Below are 12548 nucleotides of genomic sequence, written 5' to 3'. Positions count from 1 at the left end.
CCAGAGCAGCGCATAGAAACGCCGATTAGCTTCCCACTGGAGCGGTACCTATTTATCTACTTGCGTTTTGACTTGCTTTCAAACTGCTAGGTTGGCAGGAGCTGGGACCGAGCAATGGGAGCTCACCCCATTGGGGGGTTTTGAACTGCTGACCTTTCGATCGGCAAGCCCAAGTGGCACAGTGGTTTAACCCACAGCGCCACCGGCATCCCATATATATATATATATATATATATATATATATATATATATATGCTTTCGTAGATTTTCACGGGTACAGGAATGCAGGTTTTGGGGTGTCTAGGCGACGTTTCGACGAGGTCTCACTCGTCATCTTCAGGCTGGTGCGTAGGTTCTTGTCAGCTGGAAGGTTTCCTCCCCGTAGAGGTGAGATATTTGCTTTCGTAGATTTTCACGGGTACAGGATATATATTATTTATACCCCGCCCATCTGGCTGAGTTTCTCCAGCCACTCTGGAGAAGCATCCCTATAAAAGCTTACAGCGCAGTGGATCATATATTATAAATATAACTGACGTTATCAATATAAACCTACAGAAAGAGAGGGAAAGAATTGAAATTGGGGAGTTGATCAGGAAAGCACCTGACCATTTAATTTTTCTACCCTCGAAGTCTGTGCACAACTGTGCACATGCTCCCAAGTATTCAGAACAACCCAAATATAGGAAGAAGACCTTACAGTAGCGTGTGTGGAAAAACCTGCATTATGGTACTGGAATCACTGGCCAGCCGAATTACTTTAAACATTTCACTGCTTTTGGTGTGTGCTTAAACTTCTCGCTCTGAAATTAATGGGAAATTAAAGCGCTCAACTTCAGCTGTGCCACAGCCAATATTTTCTTATCTTTCTTGGGTCCATGCTGAGAAAACACAACATCAATAAGCGAAGCAGAATGGAAGGGCATAATCCTCTAGATCTGACAGCTCGCCCTCTTGCTTCTTCATTTACTCCCACCTCAAATATGTTCTAACATGTGTGCACCCACTGCTCTTTTTGCCTACAAAAATATAGGAGTTTTGTCAGCGTATCACTGGGGATGCTAAGTGATCAGCTGAGACACCACAGGAAGTGAGGGATAAGCAGAAATGAAGGTTAAGAGGAAACATCATCTCTTTTCTGCCAAGAAGAGGCAGAGATAACCTGGAACTCCCCCCCTAACTTATTTCACACATTTGTTTGTACTGCAGCTGAGGTAATAGAGATTTTTACCACCATTCAATTTCCCAGTTTCCCACAGCCAGTTTAGTCTCATTTGCATCTTCAAAAGATCGGGGGGGGGGGGGGCGGAATGACAGCCCCTCAATCTCACGCTGCCAAGGTGGTTTGTCAGTTCCTAGAAATTCTTCTCTCATAGTTCTGTTCTACATTACAGTCGTACCTTGGAAGTGAAACAGAATCCGTTCCAGAAGTCCAAAACCAAATCGCAGCTTCTGATCAGCTGCAGGAAAATCAGAAGCCCCGTCAGACATTCGGGTTCCAAAAGAATGTTCGCAAACCAGAACAGTCACTTCTGGGTTTGCGGCGTTCGGGAGCCAAAAAATCCGTGTTCCAGGGCATTCGGGATCCAAGGTACGACTGTATACTTTGGTAATTTCTAAAGCTCTGTTCAAGTAAGAGGAAGCTTTTACTTGTTATTTTTTGCTGGTGCTGAAGCTTCCTCTCCCTATCTCACTGCTAGAGTTCAAAAGACGAACACAATCAACATGGCCCTGTGAGCTTCAGAGCATCATTTAGACAGGGGATGGCTTTGTGGGTTTACTTTGTGAGATCTAATCTGATGATGATGATGATGATGATGATTATTTTGAAGTCAATCAAATGAAGCTGAATGCAAAATGGTGGCTCAAGTAGTGGAGACAGTTGCCCACTATACCTTATGATTCATGCACTGGAATGGCCCTCTTATACAAGCACAAATCAACATTTGAGTCGCTGCAAACCAGAGATTCTAATAATCTAATTCTATTTGGCAGAGGGGAGCTTTTGCTGCTCTTGTTGATCTTGTTAAAGAACAGGGAGTCAAAAGTGTATTGCTGACTTACTGTACATCACCTAGTCATTTGTGGATCCAGAATTGGCCTCCACGGTCACTGACGGACTCACTGTTAAAACCGTGTTTATGGAAGCCAACCTTGCTTGGCTATGAGTCATGGCCAAAGAAGAAAGAAGAAGGCATCAACTAGTCTTTAACCAGTAGATCTTATCTACCTTCTGCCCACCCCAAACCAAAAAAGGAGCAAGTTTTCAGCAACCACTCAGAAAACTGGACCTCGACAGAAAAGTTATATGCTGTGTCTCTTGATCTTTGGCACCAACACAGCAAAAGCCTCCTTATCTTCACAATGAGACAGAGGAAAAGGGATACGAAACCTATGAGATAACTAAGAACACATCCCCAATTAAGAGGTTGCTGTGACATCAATAGCAGGTTATGCAAGTGTCCTATTGCTTCTTTATCTGATAGTGTTTACATGGATTTTCTCTCCAAATAATTTATATATTAACCAATATCCAATTCTTAAACTCCATGGGGTGTTGCTAATTGTTTTCCTTTTAGCATAAAAGCATTTCAGCATTGCAGATAACATTATGCCTAAGAATTTCTGTTTGCTATCCCACTAAAAAAACGTATGCGCGAAGGGAGTTTTTATATATATATATTGCTTTCGTTGTGTTTGCATGTGCAGCATTTATGCTTTTACCTAGTAGCTACTGTGAACTTCGAACAAAGACAGGTTTCTACGAGTCTGCTGCCGCCTGGCAGTGGTACCTTGGTTTAAGAACAGCTTAGTTTATGAACAACTTGGATTAAGAACGCTGCAAACCTGGAAGTAGATGTTCTGGTTTGGGAGCTTTGCCTTGGAAGCAGAACATGTTTCGCTTCCTGTTAAGTGTGTTCCATTTGTAAACTGAGTCCCCCGCTGCTATGGGAAAGCACACCTTGGTTTAAGAACACTTTGGTTTAAGAACGAACATACGGAACAGATTAAGTTCGTAAACCAAGGTACCACCGTATAGTATTCATTCAATTAGAAACACTGAAGAATTTTACAAGCAATATTTACCAGTTCCAAATAACAGGTTCAGTTTTGGGGTACCATGAAGCTACATGATGGAGATATGATCAGCCCCTTATATAGGAAACCTACTGACTTGCCCGCTCCCAGCTTTTTATTCCCAATGAAAATATTGTGTGGCGATTTGCTGCTCCTTGCGCTAGCTGAGAGGAACAAGGTGTGCTCACTTCAGTCAGCCAGAAGAGGAGGAGGAGGAGGAGGAGGAGGAAGAGAATTTATTCTTTATACCCTACCCATCTGGCTGGGTTTCCCCAGCCACTCTGGGCGGCTCCCAACAGAATAATAATAATAATAAACTTCCCTAAACAGGGCTGCCTTTAGATGTCTTCTAAAAGTCAGATAGTTGTTTATTTCCTTGACATCTGATGGGAGGGCGTTCCACAGGGTGGGCGCCACTACTGAGAAGGCCCTCTGCCTGGTCCCCTGTAACTTCACTTCTCGCAGGGAGGGAACCGCCAGAAGGCCCTCGGAGCTGGACCTCAGTGTCTGGGCAGAACAATGGGGGAGGAGACGCTCCTTCAGGTATACTGGGCTGGGGCTGTTTAGGGCTTTAAAGGTCAGCACAAACACTTTGAATTGTGCTTGTTAAATCCACTGTCTCTAGTCAAGGTTAGTTGTTCTGGGCTGCTGCCTTCTGTTTCTCAGTATTCCCTGGCAATGGGGGGAATTGCAGCTGCATCTACTCATGTTTTGAGGTGAAGAGTAGAAGACAGGGAGATGCAGCCCAATATTTTCCTGTCCCACTAGAGCTCCAAGCAGTTTCCCATAGTGGAGACCTTAAAAACCTCTTACAATGACCTTCCAAGTCTAGAGGGGATTTTAATGGCCAAGGTGTGCACAGTTCTTAGGCAGCTGTGTGGAGAAAACAGAGCTCCACCAAAAAAGCTTTCACCTCAGCCAAGCTCTGCTGAGTCACAGCAGACACTTTTCATCTCAGCCTCCTCCTGATGCAGTGGTTCTTGATAAAGGAAAACCTCAAGTGTCTAAGGAGAGAAATAATAGATGGTCTCGGGTGTTGTAGTAAATTATCAAAGTGTGTTGCGAGGGCTTGGGATAGAGTCTATTTTTGTTGAATAGCTGGCTTTTTCCTTCCTTTTCTCGGGCACTCCGGAAAGAAAAATAAGACTTTACTGTGAAGAAAAATTGCAGCAAATGCTCTGGAAAGGGGAGGGAAAAGATAAAAAGGAAGCTTCTGTTTTGCAAATTACTGGCACCACAACTGCACTCCGAGTGGACAAATATTTTTCTTGGCAGGTACAGGGCACAAGTGCCTGATTCAGGAATAGCTGGGAAGGGTATTGTAATGCTTTCTATCCTTAAAAAAGAAAAGAAAAAAGGAGTATCTATGTCTCACTCTTCTAAAAAAAGACATTAACATAGCAGATTGGATGGCAAGGAACAAGAAACCTTCTGCGGAAACTTGATAGTGAGCACAGAGACTTTGAGATAGGAACAGAGAGGTCATTTCCTGCTGTCACAAAAAAAGGGTTGTTGTTTTATTTATTTAAAAAGAACCTGATTGTCAGAATGTGATTATGCATTCCACTACGCTGTGGGTGGAAAGTGATGTATAGAGTCCTAGTAGATTAGTAAAAATGTATAAATCGGAATCAGATACATGTTGGAAATGTAAAGAGAAAGAAGGCACCTTTTGCCAGATGTGGTGGTCATGCAAAGTAGAGAAAGCTTTCTGGGAAATGATTTAAAGATAGCCTTGGGGGGGGGGGAACCCTGGAAGCTTTCATTTTAGGGCTAATAGGTGATGAGGTACCCAAAGCTCAGGAAAAAAATGTTTATGTCTGTCACAATGGCTGCCATGACGATTTGTGCTCCCAAATGGGAAGAAGATACAGTTCCAACCAAGGAGTAATGACAGACTAAATTGATGGGCTATGCAGAGATGGAGACACTGACTGGAAGACTAAGAGACCAAGAAGAAAAGAAATTCAGGGAAGAATGGGTAAAATTTGTGGAAAACCTGAGAAATTAGAATGGTACCTTGGTTTATGAACTTAATCCGTTCCGAAAGTCCGTTCTTAAACCAAGGCGTGCTTTCCCTTAGCAGCAGGAGACTCAATTTACAAATGAAACACACTTAACAGGAAGCAAAACATGTTTTTATTCCAAGGCAAAGTTCACAAACCAAAACACCTACTTCCGGGTTTGCAGCGTTCTTAATCCAAGCTGTTCAGAAACTAAGCTGTTCTTACACCAAGGTACCATTGTATTGTAAACTTAATACATTAGCAGGATTAACGCAGAATGAGTGGTGAAGATATATATGAAAAGGATCTTTAAATGGAAAAAAAATAAACAAATAAGGGAATAATCAGAATATGCAATACTAAAGATAAAACATAAGAAATCACAGAAGGGGTGGGTGGGAAGTAGATGTGATGGGTAGACTTTATTGAAATTGTTTAATCGTTGTAAAACTGAAAAACTGATAAAATTTAGAAATAAAATAAAATGTAGGTGCAATTAAAAGAATCTTTTCTCCCCCCCCCCAAAAAAAAGAAAAAATGTTGAGCACAATGGCTGAGAAAACGTTTCTGACTTTACCTGCAGAACCGCCACATGCACAAAGAAAAATGGAACCAGGCAGGTGTCAGTGGGGATAGAGAAAGGCTATTCATCAGGAAATAAGGATTTGTTTTAAGTTTTTCGTGTGTGCTAAAACTCAGTCTAAGGTGCGTTTTTTTTAAAAAAAATTGTTTAACCACATCAGTTAACAAACATGTATACATATGCTATAATGTTATTGTTTCAGTTAAATAAATTGTTTAAATTGTTATTAAGGAAATGATTGTTTTTCTCGTTCCAATAAAGCACAGCAGAAAAAGTTGTCCAAATATAAACAGTTAACTTATTAAACCACACAATAATTTCTTAATTATCGGTCTGTGTATTTCTAATAGTATAACCAAATCAGTAAAAACCACTTTATTATTCCAAAAATGAAACCTTCATCTGGTTGTAAATATTAAGATTATACCAGCAAGAATGAGTCTTTCTGTAAAAAAAAAAAAAATGATTTAAATCAAGACTGTTTGGCCCTAGACTTCTGTATCTTTCTGGACCCTCCACCTTTTAAAATTCCATGGGAGCATCTGCTAGGATGTGTCTGCTGTTGCTGATGTAGTTAGCTCAGGGGGCAAGAGTGGCTCTATCCACCCAAACCAGGCATGTCCAAAGTCCGTTTCGGGGCCTAATCCCGCCCACCGGTTGGTTTTAATCCAGCTCCTGTGGCAGTTTATTTCCTGGGGCAAAATCCTCAACAACTCCAACCCTAAAAAAAAACAACTCAACAACTTTGGTTGGCCCCCACGGTCCTTCACTTCATCAAATCTGCCCCTCTTTGGAAAAGGTTTGGATACCACTGACTTAGACTGACTACTGATCTTCCTGCGTCCTTCATTGGTTTTTTGGTTTTACCTACTGGCTTGCCTTTTGACCTTTGCCCATTGGTTTGTATTAGTTCAACCTTAAGAAAGGAGTTCTTACTTGGTCTGACTTAGTCCTATTAACTTTTGTCCCCTGCCTCCTGTCTCCCCTCAGACAGCTGATGATGTCCCAGCCCTGACAGTGGGGAGGAAGACCGCTACTGCAGAGCAATCACTTGCAAGATGTGTAAATGCAGCCTGAAGCTCATTCTTTAGAAGGGAAACAATACACCCAGCCTTTGGAAAGTATTTCTGGCGAGTGTTTTCAACGGCCCTTGAAGATTAACGACACTTACATGGAGCCACTGTAATTAAAACAATCTCTAACAACCCTGATTTCTGGCAGAACATTCCTCTTCCTGAATATTCTCATTTCTATTACCGCTTCAATCGACTGTACATTTGAAGTACGTAAGTACATTAACAGTGCAAACCTAACTCCATGGCAGCATCAGCTATAAGAACAGGATGCGTTCACTACAGCGGCAGGTGGAGAGAGTAACTTCTGGTTGTGGTGGTGATGATGGAGGTGCCCAGTAAGCTCTTGCTGTTGGTAAGCAATGGGTAAAGGTAAAGGGACCCCTGACCATTAGGTCCAGTCGTGACCCACTCTGGGGTTGTGGTGCTCATCTCACTTTATTGGCCGAGGGAGTTGGCGTACAGCTTCTGGGTCATGTGGCCAGCATGACTAAGCCGCTTCTGGCAAACCAGAGCAGTGCAGAGAAACGCCGTTTACCTTCCCGCCAGAGCGGTACCTATTTATCTACTTGCACTTTGGCGTACTTTTGAACTGCTAGGTTGGCAGGAGCTGGGACCGAGCAACGAGAGCTCACCCCGTCGCGGGGATTCGAACCGCCTACCTTCTGATCAGCAAGTCCTAGGCTCTGTGGTTTAACCCATAGCGCCGCCCGCGTCCCATTGGTAAGCAATTCAAATCCCCCAAATGTGGTGACAAAAAAGGCCACGGGTTGCTTTGCATCTCCTAAGGAGTCCAATTCCTGGACCCATCAGCAGCCGCGGAGCAAGCCGATTGGGTGCCTGGGGCGGCGCGCGTGCCCTGTGCCCAGGGGCAGGGGAAACTGGGGCAGGACGCTCCATGGGGCCTCTGAGGAGTCTGCCTGCCTCCTCCTGCTCAGTCACCCTACAGCTGAGGAGGAAGCGGCAGGCGGACCATTTGGGGCAGCACGGAGTCTGTGGGCGCCCAAGGCACCACATCGCTCCCAGGAGGAACGTGTGGTTCGGGAGTGCTGCAGGCCCCGCGGTGAGTGCTGCCCGGCATTTTGTCCCCCCCCCCAGTGGTGACACCCGGGGCAGACCACCCCCACCACACACCCCTTCCTCTGCCCCTGCCCATCAGCAACAGCAGCCAAAAACATTTGCAGCAAAAAGTTAAAGGAACAGCCACTAACCACATCTCCTACTGTGGCTGGCATGAGCAAAAGGGCTTGGGGATGGCGCACTGCACACTCTGCTTTGTGTTTGTCACTCTGTTAGTGCACCTCTTGGTATCTCTGCAAAACTGACACGTTGTGCTGCAGTTTAATTGCTATGGGAGGAATTCAACATTGTGCAAAGTCAACGTCCCATCATTTTGGCTTGCCAGTGGAACGATTCACATATTTCCTCCTCTCCCCAGTCCACTGTTTTGGAGATTCTTCTGACCTCCCCACCCTCCTGAGATAATGAGATAATTTTTGGGGGGTGGGGGGGGAGGGGAGAGCAGTGAAACCACACTGTGCAAGTGGAAGGAATCGCACAGGGCTTATGCTAACGGGACTCATTAGTTGAATCCTGCCCTCTGCGGTTTTCATAGCAATAGCTATGTAGTTTTAATTGCTAGGGGGTCTCCAAAAGACACTTTTTAAAAAAAAGCAAGCTGAAACAAACAAGGATTCTCAAAGTTAATACAAATTCAAGAATTCATCTCCCATTACGACTGTGTACTGTGTGCACTCCAAAGGTCCTATGTGAATTTGCACTGGTATAAAATTATTCATGTAATTTGGAACTTTGCAAATAATAATCCGAATGCATAAAATTATGAACCGAAAAGCTACGCTCTTCACATTGCCAAATTGTAAAGCAAGTCATTTACGCTGAAAACAACTACTAAATTACAAAACAATAAATTAAAACATATGAGGATATCGCATTGGCCCTACATTTTAAAGCAAGATGATATAATCTCGGCATACTATGCCTCCTAGGAATTATGTAGTCATAAATCAAAAAAGGAAACATTAATAACCTCTTTGACAACTTTTCCTGAAAAGCTCCCAAATGCATTAAGGTATGAACTTGAAGTGCGGAAGTTTGCAGAACAGAAACTTTTAGCCTTAAATATTTGTTTCAGTATCAGTTCCCAAGGATGGCATTCAACTAAGTTTTACTCAGCACAGACCTATTAAACAGTCTGTTTATTCATTTCCAAAACTTAAGTTGAATAACACCCCTATTATCTTTTTAGAGCCCACTTTGTTTCCTCTATGGGGGGAAAGTGCCATGTGGTGTAAACAATAGTTTTAGCTTGGATGTTCTTAATTGGTTCTAATATAAGCCACTTTAGGTCATTCTGAGAAAAATGGCTTAGCAAACATTTAGGTAGACAGACAGACAGACAGACAGATAGATATAGACATTACAACAGGTGTTGGCAACCTGCTGCCCATGGGCCACAAGCAGCCCATGGGGGGTCGTTTAAATGGCCCCCGAACCGTGCCGCCCGCTCAGTGAGTCCCCGTGTGCTGTGCAGAGCAGGGACTTGCTTCCGTGGCGCTGGAAATCGTGTCTGCACATGCATAGACACAATCCGGCCCACAGAGTGATCTCTGCGGGAGTGAACTGGCCCAGGCGAGGTAAACCTTGCCGACCCCTGCCTTACGGTTACTGAAGGGAGTCAAAGGGTTTTGCAGACCTTCCTCTGTGTAGGGGGAAAGGGAGATTCATGGGCAGAGCAGGAGATCTCATCCATAGGGACCTCCTCATTGCACCCAAGGAAACCTCTGCCGTTTCCCCTCTGCAAATGATGCTCTTGTGGCAGGGAGAACAAAATGCAGACATTCCAGAGGCATGTCAGGGCAAATCGAGAACACCTTTGGATCCCAAAGGCCTCTTGATCTCCCAGAATATGCTGGTGGGGAGAGCAGGGGAAGTTTGCCAGGCCCAGGGGTTTCCCTCTTGGCCACTTTTGGATGCTCCATTGTTCAGTCCTCAGGTCTGCACCATTTGAAAGTAAATATATGAAGCAGTGTCAACAGGTGGGTTGATTTAAATTAATGGCTTAAAACAGCCTCTCTCCCCCCCTCCCCTCTCGCTGATTAAAATCACCTATATTTGAACCAATTCATCCATCCTGGCCAAATTGTATATGTTCCTTACGTTCTTTAGAAGTAGCCTATGACAGAAAGGAGGCCTAGACATCCTCGTAAATAAATAAAAACACATGCACACATATTACTCTTCCCAATTAATGTGCACATTGATTGGGATTACCTACGCTGCACATATAACACAACCTCCTTGATTAACACTGCTCGTTAACTTTAATGGTCCTGCATTCCCGCCTCTTTAATTTGCCATACGAGAGAAAAGACCCAGGGCTGTAGCCAATCCTGCTGTTCCGCTCACGGAACTGACTTCCAACTTGTTGCGATGGATCTTGCCCTTCCTCTTCCTCACTCCCTCAAAATCTGCTCCAGAAAGCAAAGCCCCGAGCAGATTTTCGGGGTGGAATGGAGGAAGGAGAGGAAAGGGAAGTTACACAGTTCCATTGCATGAGACAAAGACTGCTTGTGCATCACCGAATGAATCCCCAAGGTTTTATTGTTAAGCATGTTCATGCTCACCACTGATCAAATTACGTACCATTGGCAAATTTGACTCGATTACGAGCTTGTCCTCAAACAGAGGTTGCTTATACACACAAGAACAGTGGCGATCCTCCTGTCGTGTCTGAACTCCACATTTTATACCCCTCTCAGCTGTACATGCAAACTCATCTCACGCACACCCTCTGCTTTTGGTGTACTTTCAATCAATGTCTTTATCTCGCCCTTATGCACCACCAGCAATGTACAAGTTTTCAGTTTTCAAAAAGCCAGGGACTTTCAGCTCTGCAATACCCTTCTAGAAATCCAAAAGCAAACTAAGTCACCACCACAATCCAAATCAATCAGTCTATGGCTAGTACCATAAAGCCTAGAAAATGGCGGAAGGGATTTCCTTCTTTATCAAGCAGTGCTGAGAATGCCAATTTGATTATTCCAACACCTGTAATCTGACAGTCTCCTTAGTAGGTAGCTTCCATAATTGTCAAAAATAATTTGATTAACAAGCCTATTAGTTAAGGGTGAACGGGCATTGTCTCTGTTCCTGAAGCTGGTCTGACTAACAGAGACATCCTGGCAATAGATGTGTTGGCTGCTTATTATTAGAAAGCTGTAACCAAGAGGGAAAAAACTTTATTTAAAAATAGAGGAAGCAACCCTCTCTCACTCTTAAGATTTTGAGAACATATGCACAACTTCTCTAACAATGCTTCACACATTTTGGTTCTAGGTGTACATTTCTAAGACATTTCAAAGGAACACTTAAAAAAAAAGTGTGAATTTTATAAAACGTGTACTATATTGGTACACTCATCAATGAACTGTGACCAGCTTCTCCTTTTTGAATGTACACTCAACGGAAAATGCATTGCTGCCCAATGGGTGAAACCACTTTTAGCATTAGCAAATGACAAGGGTTTGAAACTACCCAAAGTCCACATGAATTACTCTTTCTATCTCACAAATGTTCACAAACATAAAACCAACTACGCAAATTTACAATAAGGAACAGGATAAATCATCATCTTTGCCAATGTTAGGAAAAAAGCTTACTTGGTTTTAGTTCAGGGCTTAACTATGCTCTCAAGTTGTTCATTCACCACCTGATGAGTTCATTGCTAGACATCATTTCTTTGTGTAGGAAACTGAGTGGAGAATCAGGAAGTCCCTAGTCAAATATCACAGCCACCGCCAACTCGCTAAATGGCTTTAGGGAAGCCACTCTCTTGCTCAGCTGTCCTCCCACATGCCATATCGGGGAAAATATAACTACCCCATAATACAGGGGTGGGAACCTGTGACTCTCCATATGTTGTTGGACGCCAACTCCTATGAGCTCCAGAGATGATGGGAGTTGTAGTCCAATATCTGGAGAACCACAGATACCCTCCAACCACTGTGAAGTTACAGCAAGATTGTGCACATGTAGCATTGTTAACTCTCAAATAAAACACTATACTATTATTAAGTTTTGTAGCAGAAGGATCTATTGACACTGAATTTGGATACTGAAACATTCACAGAGAACAAATGAGAGTTTTATGCATCCATTGGATTTTCCAGAATGCTCCGTCTGGAAGCAAACTATCAGCGGCTTCTAAAACACAGTTTTATATGATTTAGAAGGGTAGAATATGAGCTAATGCATGATTAGGGGGTCTACCTCTTACAGGAAGACTAGAATTCATATATTATTACGGTCAAGCAAAGATCAACAGGATTTCTCAAGATACAAACTGCAGCCCATTCTGCCTTAGATACACTATCTGGTTAATTCTGCAGAAATAAGTAACATGACTCCAGATTTCCTAGTTTTCTTGGAACAGATAGCACCCCATTGCAGGCAAAAAGTCTCAAACAGCATTGAATTATTCTAACAACTCATAGTGTGCAGAATTCCCATAATGCTCTCCTTGCAGGTGCCATTGTTCCTACAGAATATTCCTGAGGGCCAGTATGGATGCAACACAGACCCTTGCTTAATATCTGCTAAAGACAAGGGCCCAGACCACAGGGTTTCATACTCCCTCTTCCACCCTTTAGAGGTCATTGTTATCTGGATGAGTACCAAACACATTTCCACTGAACCAGGATTTGCTAATCTGTTTCAAGGGTTGGTTTCACACCCTACTTAACATGAGAAAGGATATGCAGGAATTTGGATGAGAGAGGGGAGAGG

At 43.4% G+C, this 12548-nt stretch overlaps 1 protein-coding gene across 6 annotated transcripts in view; it reads right to left on the bottom strand.

Moving 5' to 3' along the window:
* The window catches only part of ZNF462 (zinc finger protein 462), a 145877-nt gene that overhangs the window by 35245 nt on the left and 98084 nt on the right, over positions 1-12548 (bottom strand). The window lies entirely within an intron of this gene.

This window comes from Podarcis muralis, chromosome 17 (genome assembly GCF_964188315.1).
Source record: "Podarcis muralis chromosome 17, rPodMur119.hap1.1, whole genome shotgun sequence".
In the NCBI taxonomy this organism is placed as follows: domain Eukaryota; kingdom Metazoa; phylum Chordata; class Lepidosauria; order Squamata; family Lacertidae; genus Podarcis; species Podarcis muralis.
Note: the sequence above shows the minus strand (reverse complement) of the source record. Positions and strands in the feature narration are given on the sequence as shown.